Source organism: Vulpes vulpes, chromosome 6, assembly GCF_048418805.1.
Source record: "Vulpes vulpes isolate BD-2025 chromosome 6, VulVul3, whole genome shotgun sequence".
NCBI classification, from domain to species: Eukaryota; Metazoa; Chordata; class Mammalia; order Carnivora; family Canidae; genus Vulpes; species Vulpes vulpes.
In genome coordinates, this window is record NC_132785.1 from 33611906 (window position 1) to 33635231 (window position 23326).

A 23326-nucleotide genomic window follows, 5' to 3' on the forward strand; every position below is an offset into this window, starting at 1 on the left:
CTTTCAGCCTAAAGCCTTCCACTCATAAAAATCCCCTTGTTGTTTTGTTAAAGTGTCCTCTCTGCTTGTTATTTTATTTATTTATTTTGGTTTTATTCTATTTTACTTAAGTTTAAATATCAGTGGAAAATATCTCCAAAGCTTGACACACATAGCTTTAGGAATCTATACTTGTTATGCTATGATTTCGCCGAAACAGAAAGAGGGAAAGAACTGAATTCAATAAGTGTATATTGACAAGTACATTAATGAGCGAAGTTCCAGATTGCTAGGGAGATTACAACATGATTTAAGCACAATCTCTGTCCTCAGAAAGTGACATGGTTTAGAGAGACAGATAGGCAATACTGAGTAATGATTATAATATGAATTACAAAGTCATATTATCTTAAAAAGTTGTTGAAAACAAGTTTTGGTAATATAGATGAAATGATTCTACATATGGTTAGTGGATCTGAAAAGTGATTGAGACATTAATAGCAAGTAAGATTTTGATAGGTGTAGGTAAGATTAAAATTCAATCCAGGTGGAGTATCCCAGTATCACAGTCAGCAAGGCAAGACAGTGAAGATAATTTTCATGAAACAATGCAGACTGTTCTGTAGAGTAGCTCGAACTATATGAATGAGAAACATGCATTGAGACTGTTTTTGAGAATTTCTTAAAGATGTATTTATTATTAAGAGAATTTATTATTATTAAGAGAAAGAGAGAAAGAGCAGGGGGAAGGACAGGGAGAAGGAGAGAGAGAGAGAACCCTCAAGCAGACTCCCCACTAAGCGCAGAGTTCGACAAGGGGCTCAGTTTCATGACCCTGAGATCATGACCTGACCTGAAATCAAGAGTTGGCTATTTAACTGACTGAGCCACCTATGTGTCCCGAGGATTTTTTAATGTATGATTGAGGAGTACAAGGAGCATTCTTCCTTCGACCGAGCAGTGAAAGATTTATGAACAATCAAGTCACATAATCTGATATATTCATTAGGCAACACATTTACTTAAAATATGAATGAAGCAATTATCTGGAACATTACACATTAATTACTTTTTTGTTGTTTACTTATACATTTTGCTAAAAGTAATATGCAAATTCTAATTACATTGATAAAGGTGATAACAGAGATAAATAATTGACCATATTTAATGACAGAAACTGAATGAAGGAACAGTAAGAGAGATGATCTAGATACCCTTTGTCACTTCCCTTTCTGGCAATAAGGTAGACTGACTTTGCCACTTGAAACAGCTAAAAACCTGGAGTGTGTGTGGCAGGAAGACTACACATGTTTATACTCATGTTGCTGAGGTGGCAAGATAACAAAGAATTCCACAGGGAATAAAAATGAGAAGAACATCCAGAAAGTAACGAATCATCAAAGGCTACCTTGACCTTACTGAAAAACTTGGATACCTTGAATTTTCTGCTCTGATAGTTGTATGGGAATTAGCCTAACAAGATAGCCTGAAGTTAGGAACCCAAATAAGGGACTCCTAGTAGAGCTGGGGAAAAAAAAAAAAAAAAAAAGTATCTCATTGGCATTGGGAGGATAAAAGGGAAATAAAACACCAAACTGAAAGTGAGAGAGAAACAAAAGAAAAATTAACAAAGCAACCAAAATCTGTCTTCAACTTGGCAACCGGAGGAGAGGAAAAACAATGAACTATCATTTTAGATTGTGTTCATACAGGCTATCTGTATGCTCAGAAAAAAGTAACTAAAGTGGTTTTTGGTTGGTAGTAAATTTGTGAAATAAACAGACCCAACTTCAACAAAATAATACCAGGGTATATGAAAAAGAGAAATTTGAAAAAAAATGTTTTTATTCCTAAATTAAATTTTTTGAGAGTGGCATAACTCCAATACTAAAATAAACTAAAATAATATAAGAAAGGAAACTTATAGGCCAACTTCTATCATGAAAAAAGTCTTAAATGGTAATAAACCAAATCAGCACTATTAAAAAAAAAAAGATTCAGTGTGGGATAACTGCATTTATCACAGAAAGCAATCTTGGATTAATGTTAGGAAATTGATTCTCATAGGTCACAACATGTGTCAAGACTAGTTAGTGTCCCAATATTTATTTTCCCCTTCTTCCATGTAAACAGAAATTTTGCTGGGAAATATGCATTTATAGAAATACATCATTTTTAAAAAAATTATTTTTAATTTTTTTTAATGTAAGCATGTCCTTTCTCAGAACAGCACATTAATTTACCAGGCTTCTTCACGAAGACATGCTGCCTTGAGTCTAAATTCTGGCCCAAAGGATGCCAGATGGTGTGATACACTTAACTTCCATTCAGTTCTCTTAAGTAAAAGGAGCTGGATCATACCTGATTTCAATCTTTGTTACTTTTTTGTTTGCAAAATGTTGATATCAATACATTAACCTTGTAAACACAATGTAAAATGGAGGCAAAGGCAGAAAGAATCTGGAACAGATGCTATAACATTCTTGCATTCTTCATGCCTTGTCTGCTAAATAAGAAAGAAAGAAACTTTATCTTCTATTTATTCTATCACCCTCTGATCCGAGTAAACCACTGATCTTATTCCTGCCTCTGTAGTTTTGCCTTTTCCAGAATGTCATATTATTGGCTAACAAAGTATGTGGCACTTTCAGACTTGTTTTGTTTAGCAGTATACATTTAAAGTTTCTTCATGCCTTGTCATGGGTTGATAGCTAATTTCTTTAATCACTGAATGTTTCATTATATGGATATACCATGATTTTTCCTTCACCTATTGAAGGACATTTTCTTTGATTCTAGATTTTGGTGATTTTAAGTAAATCTACTCTAAACATTAAGGTTTTTCGTAGACATAAGTTTTTTTTTTTTTTTTAAAGAAGGATGATTTTTTTTATTTTTATTTATTTATTTATGATAGTCATCACAGAGAGAGGCAGAGACACAGGCAGAGGGAGAAGCAGGCTCCATGCACCGGGAGCCTGACATGGGATTCGATCCGGGGTCTCCAGGATCACGCCCTGGGCCAAAGGCAAGTGCTAAACCGCTGCGCCACCCAGGGATCCCTGTAGACATAAGTTTTTAATTCAATTGGGTAAATACCTAGGATGTAATTTTTGGTACGTATGGTAAGACTACGTTTAGTTTTGAATGAAACTACCAAGGTATGAGTTGCAAGACTAAACCATTGTGAATTCTTGCCAGTAATAAATGATAGTTCCTGTTACTCTGCATCTTCACCAAAATTTGTAGAAGTTAGGGTTTTTTTTTATTGTTCTTTTTAATGTTTTGGATTTTAGCCATTCTAATAGGTGTGTAGTGATATCTCATTATTTTTTCGAATTCGAAATTCCCTGATATATGATGTTGAGTATCTTTTTATAGGTCTATTTGCCATGTGTATTGCATGTTCTTTGATTAGATGTTTCTTTTGCCCATATTCAAATTGAATTGCTTATTTTCTTATTCTTAAAGTGTAAGAATTATTTCTATATTTTGGCTGCATGACTTTTATTAGATATGTTTTGCAAAGTTTTTTCCCAGTCTGCAGTACACTCTTTAATTCTCTGAATAGTATCTTGCTCTATAGGAAAAAAAAATTAATAAAGTTCAATTTGTTAATTTACATTTCAGTCTATGGTCCATTCTTAGTTAATTTTTGTCAAAGGTATAAAATCTGTGTCTAGATTTTTTCTCCTTTTGTGTGTGTGTGTATGTGTGTGTGTGTGTGTAGATGTCCCATTGTTCTAACACCATTTGTTAAAAAGACAGTTCTTTCTCCACTGGATTGTCTTTATTTATTTGTAAAAGTCAGGCTACTTTGGAGCCTTGCAGCTAGAAACTGGAGACTCAAGGGCAGAAAGTATAGGTTGCATGAATCTAAACTCAGGAGAACATATTTTTTTTCAACCAATACATGGCACTGAACATCTGTATGTGAAATCTTGTGGAAATGAAACATTTTTTGCTCTCAGGGAACATACAGTTAGGATCATTTTGGCTGCTGTGCTGAGAGTATACTGGCAGAGAGCATGGGAAGAAGAATGAACAAATTATGAAGTTATTGCATAATTTGTTCATGTCACCTAAAATGCCTATTTTGGACTCAAGACAAGCCTGATGTAAGAAGACTCTGAATTAATCTCCTACATGGAACATGCCAAATTACACCTATTAATAGAACAACTCCCCCAGAAGAACTGACAGCTGACTAATAGCTACTGAACAACCAAAGATGAGAGAATGTCAAGAGAATAGTAAGAGATGGAGACATGCCATGCTTTAAGGGTAGCAAGCAATCACAGCTCCAGACAACCAGAAAAAGTCACTAAGCACATACAGTCTGCATAGGGAATACCATACATGAGGCCACTCCTTCAACTTTATGAGAGGTAGCCATTCCACCTAATGCATAGGAACAAATACAGAAAGTCAAGCAAAATGGAGAGACTGAGGAATATGCTCCAAAAGAAACAACAGCAAAACTCAGAGAAAGAACTAAATGAAAAAGAAATAAACAATATGCCTGATAAAAAATTTAAGGTAATGATCATAAAGATTCATACTAGGATGGAGAAAAGAATAGAAGAACTCAGTGAGAGCTTAAATAAAGAGATAGAAAATATTAAAGAGAACCAATCAGGGCTGAAGAGTACCATAACTGAAATTAAAAAGCATGCTAGATGGAATCAACAGTAGATTTGACCATAAGAATGTATCAGCAGTCTGGAAGATAGGGTAATGAAGGCGCACAAGCTGAAGAGCAAAAAGAGACAAAAATTAAAATGATAATAGATTAAGAGATCTCTTGGACAATATCAGGTGAGCAAATATTCACATTAGAGGGGTCCTAGAAGAAGAAGAAGGGAGAGAAATGTGGAATAAAGTTATTTGAAGAAATAGTAACTGAAAACTTCCTGATCCCAGGGAGGGAAGTAGAAATTCAAGTCCAGGGACTCCTGGGTGGCTCAGTTGTTGAGCATCTGCCTGCAGCTCAGGGCATGGTCCTGGGGTCCCAGAAATGAGTCCCCCAGTGGGCTCCCCACGGGGAGGCTGCTTCTCCCTCTGACTGTGTCTCTGCCTATCTCTATGTCTCTCATGGATAAATAAATAAAATCTTAAAAAAAAAAAAAAGAAATTCAAGTCCAAGAGACAAAGCACAGAGAGTTTCAAACCAGATGAACACAAGGAGGTATGCACGATGGCATATAATAATTAAAATGTCAAAGGTTAAAGATAAAGGGAGAATCTTAAAAGCAACAGAGAAACAAAAAGTTACCTGCAAGAGAAAGACTTACTGCTATCAGCAGAAACTTTGTGACGCAGAAGAGAGGGGCATGATATATTCAAATTGCTGGAAAACAAACAAACAAAAAAAAACCCAAAACGTACAATCAAGAATACTTTACCTGGCAAGGATATCATTCAGATTTGAAGGAGGGATAAATAGCTTCCCAGACAAAAGATAAAACAGCTTACCACCACTAAACCAGCCTTACAATAAATGTTAAAGGGACTTCTTTAAGTAGAAAAGAAATGGCCATATTAGACATAAGAAAAACATGAATAAAAAGATGTAAAATATAACAACACATACATAAAATATGGAAAAGGTAGTAAAAAAAAAAGGAAGAGGACAAGAAATAAGTGAAAGAAAGAAGATTTTTCCTTGTTCTGTTTTTTTTTTTGGTTGTATTTATTTTTAAGAATATGTTTGTACTTAAATGACTGTAACATTAATATGGACTGTTATTTACAGGATGTTATATAGGGACCTAATGGTAACCACACACCCAAAACCTAGGAACACAAAAGGAAAAGAGAAAGAAAGCCAAACAAAACACTATACTCATTGATCACAAAGAAAGAGAGCAACAGAAGAAGAAAGGAACAAGGAAGAACTACAGAACAACTAGAAAATATTTTTTAAAAGATTTTACTTACTTATTTGACAGAGAAGGAGAAAGAGAGAGCACAAGCAGGCAAAGTGGTGGGCAGAGGGAGAGGGAGAAGTAGGCTCCCTGTCAAGCAGAGAGCCTGATTCAGGGCTCAAACCTAGGACCTTGGGATCATGACTTGAGATGAATGCAGATGCCCAATCAACTGAGCCACCAAGGCTCCCCAAGAAAACAAAATTTTAAAATGGCAATCAATATGGGCAGCCCGGGTGGCTCAGTGGTTTAGCGCTGCTTTCAGCCAGGGTGTGATCCTGGAGACCTAAGATCGAGTCCCATGTCAGACTCCCTGCATGGAGCCTGCTTCTCCCTCTACATATGTCTCTGCCTCTCTCTCTCTCTCTCTCTGTGTCTCTCATGAATAAATAAAAATCTTTTTAAAAAAAGGCAATAAATACATAACTATTAATAACTACTTTAAATGTAAATGGCCTAAATGTTCCAGTCAAAAAACATAGAGTGGGCAGCCCCCGTGTGGCCCAGCGGTTTAGTGCCGCCTTTGGCCCAGGGCATGATCCTGGAGATACTGGATGGAGTCCCATGTTGGGCTCCCTACATGGAGCCTGCTTCTCCCTCTGCCTGTGTCTCTGCCTCTCTCTCTCTCTCTGTGTCTGTCATGAGTCAATAAATAAAAAATCTTAAAAAAAAAAAAAGACATAGAATGGTGGAATGGATAAAACAAAACAAAACAAAAAACAGGACCCATCTGAATGCTGCCTATAAGAGACTCATCTTAGACCTAAAGACATACAGACTGAAAGTGAACAGATGGGAAAACATTCACCATGGAAATGGAGGCAAAAAAAGAAAAAGCCAATTAGCAATTAATATCAGAAAAAAATAGATTTTATTTTATTTTTATTTTTTTAAAGATTTTATTTATTTATTCATGAGTAACACAGAGAGGAGAGAGAGAGAGGCAGAGACACAGGCAGAGGGAGAAGCAGGCTCCACACAGGGAGCCTGACATGGGACTGGATCCTGGGTCTCCAGGATCATGCCCTGGGCTGAACGCGGTGCTAAACCACTGAGCCACCCACCGGGGCTGCCCAGAAAAAAATACTTAAAATACTTAAAGCAGTTAATAACAAACCTAAAGGAAGCAATCCATAGTAATACAATAATAGCAGGGGACTTTAACATTTCACTTACATTAATGGATAGATCATCCAGACAGAAAATCAATAAGGAAATAATATCTTTGAATGACACATTAGATCAGATAGATATAACAGATATATACAGAACATTTCATCGCAAACAACAGAATGCACATTCTTTTCAAGTGCACATGGAACACTTTTCAGAATAGATCACATATTAGACCATAAAATAAGCCTCAATAAATTTAAGAACATAGAAATTATACCATCCATCTTTTTTGAAAACAGTAAAAAAAAACTAGAAATAAATCACACAAACACAAGCAAACTTGAAAAAAACACAAACATACAGAGACTAAACAATATACTAAACAACAAATAAGTCAATGAAGCAATCAAAAAAGAAATGAAAAAATACATTGACACAAATGAAAAAAGAAAAAAAAATGGTCCAAAATCATGGGACACAGCAAAAGCAATTATAAGAGGGAAGTATATATAGTTATACCGGCTTACCTCAAGCCTAGTGTCAAAACCACAGGAAACAAGTGTTGGAGAGGATATGAAGAAAAAGGAACCCACATGTACTGTTGGTGGAATGAAAACTTCTGTAGCCACTGTGGAAAACAATATGGGATATTCCTCAAAAATTAAAAATAGAAATATTAATTCCACTATTAGGTATTTACCCAGAGAAAATGAAAACTCTAACTCAAAAAGATATATGCACCCCTATATTTATTGCAGCATTATTTACAATAGCCAAGACAGATGGGTAAGGAAAAAATTGGCATATATACACAAAGGAATATTACATGGCCACGAAAAGGGGGGAGATTGTGCCATTTGAAACAACTTGGATAGATCTAGAGGGTATTATTATGCTAAGTGAAATATATCAGACTGAGAAAGACAAATACCATAGGATTCTGCTCACAAATAGAATCTAAGAAAAATGAATAAACAAAAAGCTGAATCAGACCTATAAATACAGAGAACAAACTGATGTTTGCTAGGGAGGAGAGGGAGAGGACGTTGGGCAAAATGGATGAAGAAAAAACAGTCAAGGATACTGTAGTGATGTAATGGGACAGATGGTTGTTATACTTGTGGTGAACATAGCATAATGTATAAACTTTTCAAATCAATAAAATGTATACCTCAGAGTACTGTAACATTGTGTGTCAAAGATCCTCAAAATAAACAAACAAATAAATAAAAATCAGGCTACCATGAGTAATACCAAGGAGCATGATTGCTGGATTGTATGATAAGAGTATTTTCAGTTTTGTAAGAAACTGCTAAACTCTCTTACAAGTGACTATACCATTTTGCATTCCCACCAGAGAGTTCCTGTTGCTCTACATCATTTCCAACATTTGTTACTGTTAGCCTTCTTTAATTATAAATTTTATATGATTCAATTTTCTTTCATCCCTATCAGTCATACCTCTTCTAAAATTTTTAAGCAATTGCTCTAAATTTTTCTGTATATATCTATAACTAATCTAAGGCTACCTATTGCAATGTAGTTACTTTTTGATATATAATATTCCCAATTTCTGTCTCCCCTCTCTTAACAAGTTGCTGTTATTTATTTTATTTATACATATGCTAGAATCACCTAATACAGAATTGGTATTATTTCTCTGGTCAGTTGTCTAGAAGATAATTAAGAACAAGAAACAAACATTTTAATCTTATTTATTCCCTCTCTGATGCTCTTCTTCACTGGATCCAAGTTTCCTTCTCCCTGAAGAATTTCTTTTACTATTTCTTGTAAGACAATTTGGCTGGCAGAAAATTCTCTTAGCTGTTGCTTGAGAAAGTCTTCTTCACTTTTGAAGAGTAATTTCACTGGATGAAGAATTCTGGATTCACTTTTTTTTTCTTTCAACATTATATTTTGCTCCACCCTTTTCTGGCTGGCATCGTTTCTGACAAGAAGGCTGATATATTTCTTTTCCTTGTTCCTCTCAGTACAGTATGCCCCCCAGCCCACCTCTGAATCCTTTCAGGATTTTTTTTTTTTCACTTTGAATGTATGTGTCTAGGTGCAGATTTTTTGGTATTTATTGTGCTTGGTGTTCTTATGAGTCCCAGATCTCTGGTTTGGTGACTGTTAATAATTTTGAAAAATTCTCATTCATTATTGATTCAAATACTTTTTTGTGCTCCTTCTCTCTTTCTTTTTCTTCTGTTACTTCTATACACATATTTTATACCTTTGTAATTGTCATATAGTTCTTGGATATTGTATTCTTTTTTTTTTATATGTATATACATTTCAGTTTGGAAAGTTTCTATGGACAGACATACAGTTTAGCAAATTGATTCTTGTTTTTTTTTTTAATTAATTTATTTATTTATGATAGTCACAGAGAGAGAGAGAGAGGCAGAGACACAGGCAGAGGGAGAAGCAGGCTCCATGCACCGGGAGCCCGATGTGGGATTCGATCCCGGGTCTCCAGGATCGCGCCCTGGGCCAAAGGCAGGCGCTAAACCTCTGCGCCACCCAGGGATCCCAGCAAATTGATTCTTTATTCATCTGTGCCCAGTCTACTGACAAGACTATCAGAGGCCTTTTTTGTTACTGTTATAACAATTTTTTCTTTAGCTTTTATTTTTGATTCTTCTTTCTGCTTTCATTAAATCTGTTCTTACATGCAGCATAACATTTCTTGCGAGTTCTTAATATGTTAATCATAGTTATATTAGTATTCCTATCTAAGAATTCAAACAGTTTTAACAGATTTCAGAGATGTTTGCTTTATCTCTACAGACTGTTTTTACTTGACTTTTAACATGTCATGTTAATTGTGTATGAAAGCCGGACATGATGTATCTGTTAATAGGAACTGGAGTAATTAGGGCTTTTTGTGACTATGGCTGGAAACTAAGCTGTGTTTCATGCATGATACTGCTATAGGTGCCAGAGGCTTTTTTTTTTTTATGGTTTTGTTTTGTTTTGTTTTTCCTCCCCCCGTTGTCTTTGGGTTTCCTTAAGAATTCCTTCTAAGGATAGGGTCTGTGTCTTATACACTCTAAGTTGTAATCTACTGTTATTATACTATAGTACAATTATTGTCTCCAATGTGTTCAACTTTTGGTAAGCTGATCTTAGATCTGACTATATGTATTTACCTCTCTAGGTCTTGAGGTTGTAGTTTGCCTTGTGTCCTCAATTCTCTGAGGGACCTATGGAAAATCATTGATTTTTACTTTGTTCATTTTTTTTCATTGTTGAAACAGTGAGAATTATGACTTCCAAGCTCTTCACATGTAGGAGCTGATACTAGACATCTCCCCAGTGAACATTTTTGAAGTCATCATAATTTTGACATCAAAACAAACTAGTACAGTATGAGGAAAGAAAGCTATAAGTCAAAGTAACCCACAAAATTGTGAGATATAATAAAATAATTATATCAATATATAAAGGTATGTTACTAGGATTATAAAGATAGTTTGGTAAAAATAGCTAGATAAAATCAATATATAAAATCAACTATACATCAACTGTATTAAGAAAATGTGACTAGCTCTTTAAAATAATGTGAATGCTCTTCAAAATAAAGAGCATTCAGATAAATCTAACAAAAGATATACAAGCCTTTTTATAAGAAAATTAACACTTTCCTGAAAGTTAATAATAAAGACTTTCTTGATGGATAAATATAATATTAACTATGAAAACTCGGTATTCTAAAGATATCAATCTTTCAAATTGGCCTACAGAATTACTAAAATCCTCCATCAAAACACTTAAAGTTTTTAGGGGAAATTGCTCAGTAAATTCTATAATAAAGATGAAAGAACAATAAGAAATAAAAAAGGGAAACCTGGGCAGCTCAGTCACTTAAGTGTCTGACTCTTGTTTTCAGCTGAGATCGTGATCTCAGAGTCATGGCATCCAGCCCCAAGTCCGGTTCTGTGCTAAGCACAGAATCGGCTAGTTTTTCCCTCTCCCTCTGCCCCTTATTCACTCCCTGTGATTCCTGTGAAAGAAAGAAAAGTTTTGGAGGTCTTTTCACGTGACTTGGAAAAAGTGGTGACTTTTTTATAAGGCAAATAGAAATCAAGGAAATTGTAGAATTGAGGAAGAAAGATCTAGGACAGAATTAGCAGAATACACTTAAGACATGTTTGTCTCAGGTGTTCGATTCAGCCGCTAAATCTCTCCTGTCCCTGATTCACACCCTGCTCTCATTTAATTTCTGGTAGAAACCTAAATTTCCATTAGTTGTTTTTCAAGACACGAATGTTTTGTTACCAATTTACTGCAGTGAATACTTAAGGGCATTGAGAGGTATACGTAGGTCTTATGAACAAGGTAGAAGAAAAACATTTTTTTTTTTTTACTTTGAGCATGTGAAGTCACATTAGTGAGCACTTCCAAGTTTGAAGTAGAGATCATGGCTTCTGGTCCAATAACACAATATTCTAATTTAGACTTTATAGCAATATTCTATCAGAACACAGGGAGAGAAGAATCATCTCTTCCGGTTCTCAGTTTATTGTTTACTCCTTTGTTTCCAAATGAATTTACTCAGAATCACAGGTATATTTCATGTAACACGAATTAAGAGGGGATGAGGTGGTGGAAGATTGGAAACAGGTTTGGTTTTTCTTAGATTATTTTGATATTAAAGCCTTCTTTTCCCCATTAAGTCATATTGATTCAATTTTAAAGAAGTAACCACTAAAGGTAACTGATATAAGTCAGAATTCAAGGCTATATGTTTTTTAAAAATACTTAAAATAGTATAAATACTATTAGTATTCAAAGTTTCAATGTTTGGGGACACCTGGATGGCTCAGCAGTTGAGTGTCTGCCTTTGGCTCAGGGCAAGATCCCCGTCTAGGGATCAAGTCTCACATCGGCCTCTCTAGAGGAGCCCGCTTCTTCCTCTGTCTATGTCTCTGCCTCTCTCTGTGTCTCTCATGATTATATAAATAAAATCTTTAAAAGAAAAAGAGCAAACTTAAAAAGAAAAAATCCACAAAGTTTCAATGTTTGGTCTCAATATAAAGAATCTGAATGGCCATATCTGAAAATCCAACATTTTGAAATCATTTTGAAGATATCCGATTACTGTAAAATAGGCCAATAATGAGGATCCCTGGGTGGCTCAGTGGTTTAGCCCCTGCCTTCCACCCAGGGCATGATCCTGAAGTCCCAGTATTGAGTCCCATATCAGGCTCCCTGCGTGGAGCCTGCTTCTCCCTCTGCCTGTGTCTCTGCCTCTCTCTCTCTCTCTCTCTCTCTGTGTATCTCATGAATAAATAGATAAAATCTTAAAAAAAAAAGGCCAGGAAAATTCTAACTCCTGCTTTTTCTCTGTTAGATAAAATTGATGTGATGAAAGGAAATGAGATGCAGTACAACTTACATAGATTTCCTTGTAGATTACATGGGTTTTATTTATTTTCTTATTGGTTTAAAATAAAATTCAACTATTGTAGGCATTGTCTACAACTTCCCTCCTCTTAATTTTTGGCAGTTCATCATACTGACACTTGTAGAAATGTGCTGTGTTCATTGGTATTTATCAGTGTAGCACACATCACAGAACACAGGGTTTTTATGATCCTGAGATGGTACTACAGTTGAATTCAGGAAATTTCACTTAAAACATTTTTAAGTGTAGATACATATATTTTCATAACTTATACTTGCATAATTTTGAAATTTATAAATATTTGGCAAAGGCACTTGCATTTATTAAAATTGCCCCACCCCCAAGCGTACTTAACCAAGACTGAACAAATATTCCAAGTGTCTTCATTGCTGGTCATTGGGGTCATTCCAATTGGAAAACAAAACTTCAGATGCTATTTCCTTTACCTAAGCTAATTGCAAACAAATGTTCCTTTTGTCAGAAAGGGAAGAAAAAAAATGCTAGGCCCAGTGGAAAAAACTGTTTGGTGCTAGTTTCTGGGAGCCAAGGTAGTCCAAAGATCTCACTTTTCCTTTTGGTTCTTCTCAGTCAGGATTGCCAATGCATAATTATTTTACTATGAATTCAACTTCAGATCTTAAATTTATCTTGAGGATATCTAATAACTAGATTTTAACTTGGGTACTAGGGATCATAATACTTCTCATTATTGTAATTTCCATGTCTGTTGCTTAAGAGGAAATGCAAGGCAGCCCCAGGAACTCAAACTGCTGGCCTGACAGGCTTCCAGAGGAACAATAAGATATAAAAAGTCAGAGAGAGGAAAATGCCCAGTTTACTAATAGAACTGCCCATACAGAAAAGAAGCCACTCTGAAAAAGTTGATTTGAGCCCTTAAGCCGTGCAAGGGAAAAGATTCAGAGCCCACTAAAGAAAGGAAGCCCAATAAATACAAAGAACAAGCTGCTTTATTCTTTATTTCATACTTGCATTACCAAGTGCCTATTCTGAGTTTGTTTTCTGTTTGAAAGGCCTTGAGGGTTAGGGAACTATTCACCACTGTATTAATTGGTAAAGTTAAATCACTTGCCCGCTGCATTTGCTATAACACCCACATTCTCTGCAAAGCCATTGGCCACCTGTACTCAGCATGTTCTCACACATGGTCATTAACTCTGAAAACTAATGCAAGCCAAACAAAGCCTGAGGAATAAATGGGTTGCCATAAGAAAACAATTAAAAAGTCACCTGTTGTGAAAAGACATATTTAATCAAACCTGGGCAAAGAGACCACCCAAGATTAAACAGAAGTTTTTCTAGCAGTCTGGTATTTACAATACAGGTGCATTTTTGTGAATGAGTGATTGTGATGAAAATGTATTTAGCTGATATGTGTGAACACTAAGAATAGAGGTTCCTAATATAATATAAAATATCCAATTAGTTTGTATTTTATTTATCAGTATTAAGGATCTATTTTTTCTTTTTAAGAGATCAAAAGTAAATTATGTTTTACACAAATTTGATCATTGATGATTCTGTGAAATATCTACAATTGCTGATTAGACTCATTGAACTCATCAAGATTTAATTACATTAAAATCTAAAGACAAATTCTTCCCTCATTTAGAAACAAATATTCATGGTGAAAATACCTTTATACTACTTCTGAATATTCCAATTGATAATTTCTTTCCTCAGGATAGATCCTTTCAAACACAGTCCTTTAGATTTCCAATAACAAACATTTGTTAAACATTTTGAAGCAAATTTATTGCATCATAGTTAGATTTTCTGTCACTAGATTTTATATTTCTAAAATTAATGGAGGATTTATCACATTGTTTTATAACAAAGACTAAGTCCATGCTAGAAGGTATGATTTGTATTGAATGCTTTGGGAAGAAAATATTCACACACTTTCATTCGGACATGAAAACACATATTAAAAAACAGAGTGCATTTGTTGCTGAAAGGTTAGTATAATGATATTAAAGAATATATTAAGTTGTAATATTAAATCAAGTATCATCAATGTTAGCTATTTTCCCACTTAAAAATGGCAAGAGCAAAAAAAATGGCAAATGGTAAATTATTATTGTCTCTATTCTAATAATTTTATTAAAAACTATTTTTAATACCACTTGTTTTGCACAGCCTTTATGCAGAACTTGAGTATTTTGTCTAAAATTATAAAAAAGCAACAGAAAAAATTTGGACTTGAGTTCCATATCTTAAAACGGAAGCAATTTTTTTTTTTTTTTTTTTTTTGCCTGTTGTCATTGTAGAAAGTGGTTACAAACATAGAGGGCCTGGGTCAAAACTTGCCATTTCTAAGCTGTGTGATCCAAGCAACTTTCTTAAGCTATTTGTGCCACACATTGTTTATCTGTAAAATGGGCATAATATTAACACCTACCTACTAAAAACATGAGGTTTAATTATTAACATATGCTAAGTGCCACTTGACAGTAATTAATGATATTTTGTTTCATATTTCATGGATTTCTGATGATTCAGAAGATAAAACAATAAAATCTCATTGTAATTTCCAAAACATTTATTTACCTAATTCATAATATGATCAGATATTAAAAATATGTTTTCATGATTCTGAGCTTGAATTGGCCTTTGGAAGGCAAAGATTAGTCATAAATATAATGCTTAATGAATCATAGCAATTAATTTACTACAATTGAAATAGCAAGAGGTGACAAATATTAATGTTTTAGAATATCTGAGAAGGGCATATATATGAAACAGTGTTGTTTATCACTTCTATCTCTTAAAGAGCATTCGTAGGCCACTCAAGGTCTTTTTGTTGTTGTCTTCCACTTTAGCTACAGGACAGATAGTGATATTCTGTAGATAACACTGCCCTTAAACCTTTCATGTTTGAAGTTTATTTACTATATTGCTTATACTAGAGTTAACTTTTTAAAATTATCTTCAACAATTACTACTGACTATGTTTCATCTCCCAGGGATTTCATTCATCACATTCACTTCATCACGTGTCCCTATGTGTTCTACCTTCTGAACAGCCCTTGAATAGTTTTTTCATTTCCTTTCTGATGCCTTCGTTCAAATTTTGGCCTAGTTCTCTTAAGTCTGTTCTCCACACTGTCAGCATGACCTCTCTAACTGGCAAACCTGCCATAAATCAGCATATTAAAAGGGGCTTCATGTGACCTCATCTTGGCTTTATTCCTCTTCCCTCCTCTTTCTTTCCCTCCTTTCCTCCTGCCACATCAAACCCCAGCCATTCTTGGGACCCGCCCATTTCCTTCTGTGGCTTTATGCTCTTGCACTGTTCCTTCTGCCTGGCATATTCCTCCTTTCATTAGACAATGGAGTCTACCCATCTTTTATAAACCAGATTAGTGGCACCTCCTTTTCAGATCTTCCCTTGACATTCCAGAAAAGATCATTCCTTCTTCCTCTATCCCAACACAGTGGCACATCTTCACTTCTAGGATTTATCTCACTGTATTGAAATTATTCTTATTTTTCCACCATTAAACTAGAAGCTTTATTAAGCTGGATTATTATTTGATTTTTAATATATTTTTCCTTTAAGTTTACCAAATTTTATTTTTTTTCTGGAAAGGAAATTAAAAATAAAATCTACCATTTATTATAGTAATTATATTATAAAATGAAGACTTTTTTTACGCTAAAAGTTGGAAGAACATACCCTTAGTAAAAATTCATAATACATGTACACTTTAGGAAGGACAAAATAATATTTACATAATGTTTGTACATTCATAATATAGACAAAATTTTGATTAATGTTTGTGAGACCATATAAAATCCTTTTAATAGACTAATACAGATTCAGGGACTTGCTATTGGGAATCACTGATTGATACATTAGTTTTAACTCAGATTCAAGCATAATTGCAAGGGGGCGCCTGAGTGGCTCAGTTGGGTAAGCATCTGCCTTCAGTTCAGGTAATGATCCCGAAGTCTGGTGATGGAGCCCAGCAACAGGCTCCCTGCTCAGTGGGGAATCTGCTTCTCATTCTGCTCATGCAATCTCTTTTGCTCACTCTCTCTATCTCTCAAATAAAATAAATAAAGTCTTTAAAAAAAAGGAATAATTGCAAAGGAATCCAAGAAGTTACTTGTGTAGTTGTTTTGGGGATTCTCTGCACTCAGCATAAAGCCAGGGGACTGAATATCCTTAATAAGTATCCACTGAATGAATGAACATGTAAATAATGGCCAGTTACTTAATTCCTATAATTTGTGAGAGGATGCATCTCTACAACAAGATCAAGTTACAGATGATTATTTTCAATCCTTTTGCTTCTTCTTTGTCTTCCCCTTTGTTTTCCTTATCCTACTTCACGTTTTCCCTATTTTTCCCTTATACTTGAAGAATTTTCATATTGAAAAAATATTTTTCTTTGACCTAAATATTTACTCTGTATTATTTTAGAATTTTTGTCTTATTTTCATTTTATACCAAATAAGCAGAGACGTTATTTCATATCTGTTCACAAATAAATGGTATTATTGTTTTGTCTATTGTCATAAAAGTCAGATTTTTACTCTTGGCATACCTTTATATATGTGACTACATCATATGTATTATTTAATTGTTTTGAGAAAAGAACAGGTAGCAATTTATGACTTTGAAAAGAGGAAGGGAAAAACACTTGAGAACGTTAGGGATCAGCTATAATTCTTATCTTGCTTTGGAATGTCTAGATTCCAATCTGAGTTATAACAAAGAGTAAAGAGAGTTGTTTGATCTCTTCTTGTTCAAGTTTATTCATCCCTAAATAGGGGAAAATAGTGTTCCTTTTAATCTTTCTCAAAGATAAGTTATTGAGCAAATGCATATTTTAGACTTCTCAGAAGAATCAATAATAAGAATGATAATACTAATGATAGCATTATCATAAAATAGTGAGGTATTTCATCAAGATACTGTTTAACTAAAGCCACACAGAGTTCAAAGAATCATTTTACACTATCATGCTATTATCTGGTTATTATTAGTTGTGAATAGTTCCAAACAACAGCCTAACTGAATAAAGAATTTAATCTGGATCAGTTGTGAGCTTCCTCAAAAATGCCTTTTCAGTGAAAGAATATATTTTATGTTCATAATGTCTTCTTTTGAGGGTTTTCTATCACAATTTTTTCTTGAATTATGATTTTAAGAGACTTAACATCTACGAAATAATTCAAATTAAAATAAAAGTAGAAAAAGAAAGTTGTTTTCCTGTCTCTCCTTTGGTTCTGAGAAAATGCAGAGGGATCAGGAGCAGCAGCAGAGACCACCAGCGAAGAACAGCTGTCTTGTGAAACAGCAGGAAGGAGCACTTCAGGAAGGACGAGAGGGACCCCAAATAGAGGTCTGTAACATGAAAGGGTGTGTGTCTGGAGAGCGAAAGGCAGAATGACTATGAACTTCTGAAACTGGTAAGTAAACTGGCATAGAGACATAAAATGAGAAAACACTCCAGATATAACATTAACCAAACACAGAAATGTCCAAAGGAAATGCAACACAAATTTAGAATATTCTTTAACTGCTCTTAACTAAACATCTGTAAAATGTTTTTTAAGTGAATGTTAAAAGTTATCAGACACCAATATTTCGTTTAGGTAAAATTTTCATGAACATTTGTGGGTATGAAAACAAAATAAGTGCATTAATTTGTATTCCCATTGATGATGACTGGTGATTCTCATGCACCATTTATATTAGGCAATATTTTTGCCTCTTCCCAACACATTCTTACCCCCTAGTTTTTTTTTGTTTGTTTGTTTTAAGTTTTAAGTCTCTTCTTAAAATGCTGCTCAAAAACATCTTTCTATTGCCTCCACCATGACATTCTCTGATGAGCAACCCCATCATTTATTTTATGAAGCTGTGTCCAGCTGCTTCTGAGTCTGTTAAATACCCAATATATTCCTACCCCACATATTTTCATGTATGTATGGGGCTTGTTTTATCATCTTCAATGAATTTCAATTTGTCATTAGTGGTTTTATATAGCCATTTTTCTTGAAGGTATACTGCATCTTTTCCTTTGTTTAGCGAATGGACATTTAAGTGTTCCTGAGATTTCTGGGCTTTCTAAAATGCAACCCCATACTCTGAGGAGCTTGTTTTTGGATATTGCAGATATAACTCTTCTGTAGGTAAGTGTTCCCATTGCTGCGTCCTTAAAATACACTCATCAAAACACATGTGTATTTATATCCATGTTTCAATACTTCTTCATGTATTTGATAGCAAACATTTATGAATTCTTTCAATAATAACCCATACCTTGTTTCCCCCATATAGCCTTTCTTGGCTGTTGCATCTAACACTAATATCTATCTCCTTCACTGCACTACTCTGGGAAATGTCCTGTACTATTCAGTAATAAGATCCTTTAATTGTGTATAAAGGGAGAACCCTCAACTCAGAGATGCAAGTTCCTGGGCTGGAATCATTAAATGAGATGATGTGTACAAAGTTATTAGTGTAAAGTAAGTACTCTGAAAGTTAGGTATTGCTATTGGTATGGTGGTAATTACTTAATAGAACATTTAAGATATTTTTACCTCCCTAATTAGACTCTATATCCCTTTAAAGCACTTACTGAATTTTTACTGTCTTGAATAGCATTTTCAGCTTAGCAAAGTGGACAAAGTATTCGTTAATTGTTTGATAAATGGCAGGAAGGCAGAAGACAGGGGAAAGAATTAGAGGAACTACAAAGAATCAAACAAATCCTACCAAGGCATAAAGTCTATAAGATTCAGATGGTTATAAATAGGAGTTGAGTGGAAGATGGAGGCTATTGGGAAAAGCTTCCCAGAGGTAATATTTTAAAAGCTGAAAAATCTAGTATTTTGACAGTTTCTGGCCCAAATCATAATTTTTTGCAAAAATAAAAATGTAAACATTATTTAGTCCCAAGACTGTGGAACTCTGATCTCTTATTTCCTTTATATTTTTCTATTAATCTATTCCATGCAAAAGAATGCATGATAATAGTACAAAAGATTAAGTATAATTGTTTTCTGAAAGGCACAGAATTCATTAAGAGAAAACAATATAAATGGAAACTGCAATGCACAGTTATAACCAGGAAAAAAACAGTCTACAAAATAGATTCCAGGAACATTACAATAAAATGTTAGACAAAGTGGGAACCAGGAAGGGAAATGAGTTTTAACAGAAAGAAAAGAAGTTTACAACCTCCTGTGGCTCAAGGGAGAAAAAGCTCACCCACATTGCTCCCTTTAAGAGTTTTTCCAGGTTTAACTAGCTGTGTGGAGGTTCCCATATGGCTATTAAAGAATTATATTATCAAATAGAAAAATAATAAGTATATTAAAAACAGTATATAATCATGCTATTAGAAGGGAAGGGCCATGTCATGAGCGCATTATATTTAAGAGTTTAGAGGAGTAGGTACTCAATAAACGCTACTCTCAGCTAGGCTTTGAGAGCTTACATTCTAAATCCAATATATAACTAAATAAATAATGCAGCCTTGATACCTCTCAAAATAGAAAGTAATGGTCCATTAAGAGAACACATTAAGAAGTCTTATTGACTTATACATGGACCCTTGAAGTGCTCATTATTAGCCAAATGCTACCATCAATTGTATTACCCACATAGAAAATAGTCTTCTTAAATATACCTTCAGGCCATAAATTCCCTCTTCTTAATCAGCTAGTGACCAACGTTTCTAATTTGAAATTTTATAATTTTATTTTTAAAAAAGCTACAGTTTTTGCTTTAAAGTTGCATTTTAAAGTGTATGATTCATTTTTAGAAAGAAATACCAATCAATTTTTTTTTTTAAAGTAGACCTACTGTCCAACAGGAAGGTTCGTACTTGTGCTGCTGCTCTATTCATGCTGTCACCACCACAGGGATAAAGCAGTAGGGTTCTTTTTCAGTGACACTGTAATCATATACAAATCAGCATGCTAAAATAAATCATTCAAGTCATTTTCTATCAAATGCCAAGGGTACAAAATAGACTCAATGGTTCATTTGTACATTGTATGAGGATGTTATTTCTGCTTTCTGAATGGAGGATTCATTTTATACAGATCTGGGAGACATGCTAATTAATCCAAATCCAAATGTGCTTTTTTTTTTTTTTAAGATTTTATTTATTCATGAGAGACACACACAGAGAGAAAGGCAGAGACACAGGCTGGGGGAGAAGCAGGCTCCATGCAGGGAGCCCAATGTGGGACTCGATCCCAGGACTCCAGGATCACACCCTGGGCCGAAGGCAAACGCTCAACTGCTGAGCCACCCAGGGATCCCTAAATGTGCTGGTTTTCAATTGGATTGATATCCAGGCTGCCTATGTTACAGTGTTTTCAACTTCTGGCCCTTTAAGCTGGGAAGGTTCTTCAGTCTGGCTCTCAAGCACACACACCTCCAAGTTAGTTAAAACTGTTCACTTAATTGCCCCCCTAACTCAAAACTCAAAGCTTCTCTTATCACATAGGTCATGTTTGACAGTTTCCTCAATTTCCAGCCTGGAATCTTTGCAAAATTCTTCCACCTCAGCTCTTCCTGATTGAATTTTAGCTCTACCTTTTTGATCTGTATTTCCCTGAGTTTATTGCCAGAGAACTTTTTCACTTTTCCTTTTGGTATCACTTTCTCCCTACTCCCCTCAAGTTAGCCTTTCTGTCATCTGGAGTCTTTTTCTTAGTCATAGATTCTCTTTATTCCCACCTACCGCTACTTCTAGAACCTTCCCTGGTGTGGACTAACGGTTACTATTCTTACAGCTCTTGTCAGACAGCTTCTGGCATGCTTCTGCATTAGCATTTCCCAACCTCTTTTTTCTATTAGTAGATAAATGATGGATTTTTTGTCTGTGGAAAGGAGGTAAATGTAATACACATTTAATTTGAGAAAGGGTTAGTCATCACATAAGTCATTATTCAGATATAGCTGCTCAGCAATTTAAACATCTGGGAACGAATGAAGTAGGTGTCATGTGGAATCTATTTGACACGAATTTTAATCTCTAAAACATTTGTGAGGAGGAAGTTGATGATATCCGTTCTTTAAGCGAAAAGGGCAAGGCTAAATGGAGGTTGTATGAAAAGGGATGGAGGAAAGTATCTGAAAGAAATATCTAGAGAAAGAGGAAAAGAAAGAAACATGAAAAAGGAGAAAGTAAGGGAGGCTGGGAGGAAATGAAGGAGAGGAGAGGACAGGTGTGAAGAGGGTAAGGGAGGGGAAGAAAAATGGTAAGAACATTAGTTTCACTGGTAGTGTTTAAAATATTTGTGGTATATAGTTTACAGGCTGGATGAATTGAAATCCTGAATCTGTAGCTGCAGAAGTAGAGCAGAGCTTGGATGGAAGGCCCAGAAGATGCATTTTGCTTCTCCCTCCTTTCTGTAATGCTTTTTTTGTAAAAAGATTTTTAAAATTTACTTATTCATGAGAGACAGAGAGAGGCAGAGGCATAAGCAGAGGTAGAAGCAGGTTCCTCTGGGGTACTTGATGCAGGACTCAATCCTAGGACCCCAGGATCATGCCCTGAGCAGATGCTCAACCTTTGAACTACCCAGATGTCCCCTGTAATGCCTTTTTTGACAGTGGCAGCCCAGAGACACTGTCCCTCTGTTTATGTTTCTCAGAACAATTGACAATATTACCTCATTCTCTTAATTCAGAAGTCTTTCTTTTCAACCACAGAAGAGGGCATTTCTACATTTATACAAAAAGAGAGAGAGAGAGAGAGAGAGAGAGAGAGAGAGAAAAGAATTTAACCAATGAAATATAATAAAAAGAGGATATTTATCAATTACCATTGAATTAAATATTTTAGCTAGCTTTTAAAAAATTATTTATTTGAGAGAGAGAGAGACAGAGATAGTGACAGAGTGAACACAAGCAAGGAGAAGGGGTAGAGGGAGAGCTCCTGGTGGAGCATGGAGTCTGATGTGGGATTTCATTCCAGGACTCTGGGATTACGACCTAAGCTGAAGGCAGATGCTTAACCGACTGAGACATCCAGATGCCATAATTTAACCAGTTTAAGATAGTTTCTTAATTAAATTATTAATAAAAGATTATGGTCTAATTTCAGTCTTGTTCTTAGAAGGCAAATAGTATAATATAACTCTCAATCAGAAAATGGTTAGATACAAACAGTCCATGTGTATTGTAAACTATTATGCCAGCACTGAAAGAATAATTTATCCAATTTAGGACTATTCACATGATTTAATAATAAGTGAGGAAAAACAAAGAGAAGCATATACAGTTAGTATTATTTTTATAAATCAATGACAAACCTCCTTCATATATATATATGTGCATATATTATAAGGCTATGTATTTTGTCTAATATATTTTTTTTAAATTCAATTAACTAACATAAAGTACATAGTTTCAGATGTAGGGTTCAATAATTTATCTGTTGTGTATAACACCTAAAGCTCATCACATCATGTGCCTTTTTTAAAGCCCATCACCAAATTATCCCATCCCCCACCCTATATATTCTTGTATAATGTTGCATATATAGAGAGAAAAATAGAAAATAATATCTACTACATTATCAATACAGATTTCATGGTTGGGGATGTGTAAGAGATGTGAGTGGGAAAAATTGTAGAGAAAAAAAGAATCAAGTTGGCAATCGAAGGGGCATCATTGGACAAAATATATATATGTAATTATTTATTTATTATATATATAATTTATTATCTATACACAACTATATCTATATATAAGTCTATATAAATGAATTCATGTGTGTCCAAGACATTTTTTTCAAAAAAGAACTGGAAAAAAAAGGACTTAGCTCTCTTTCATCCCTCCAACACCCACTAAAAACCACAATTACACAGTTAGAATTGCACAAACAGATGTACT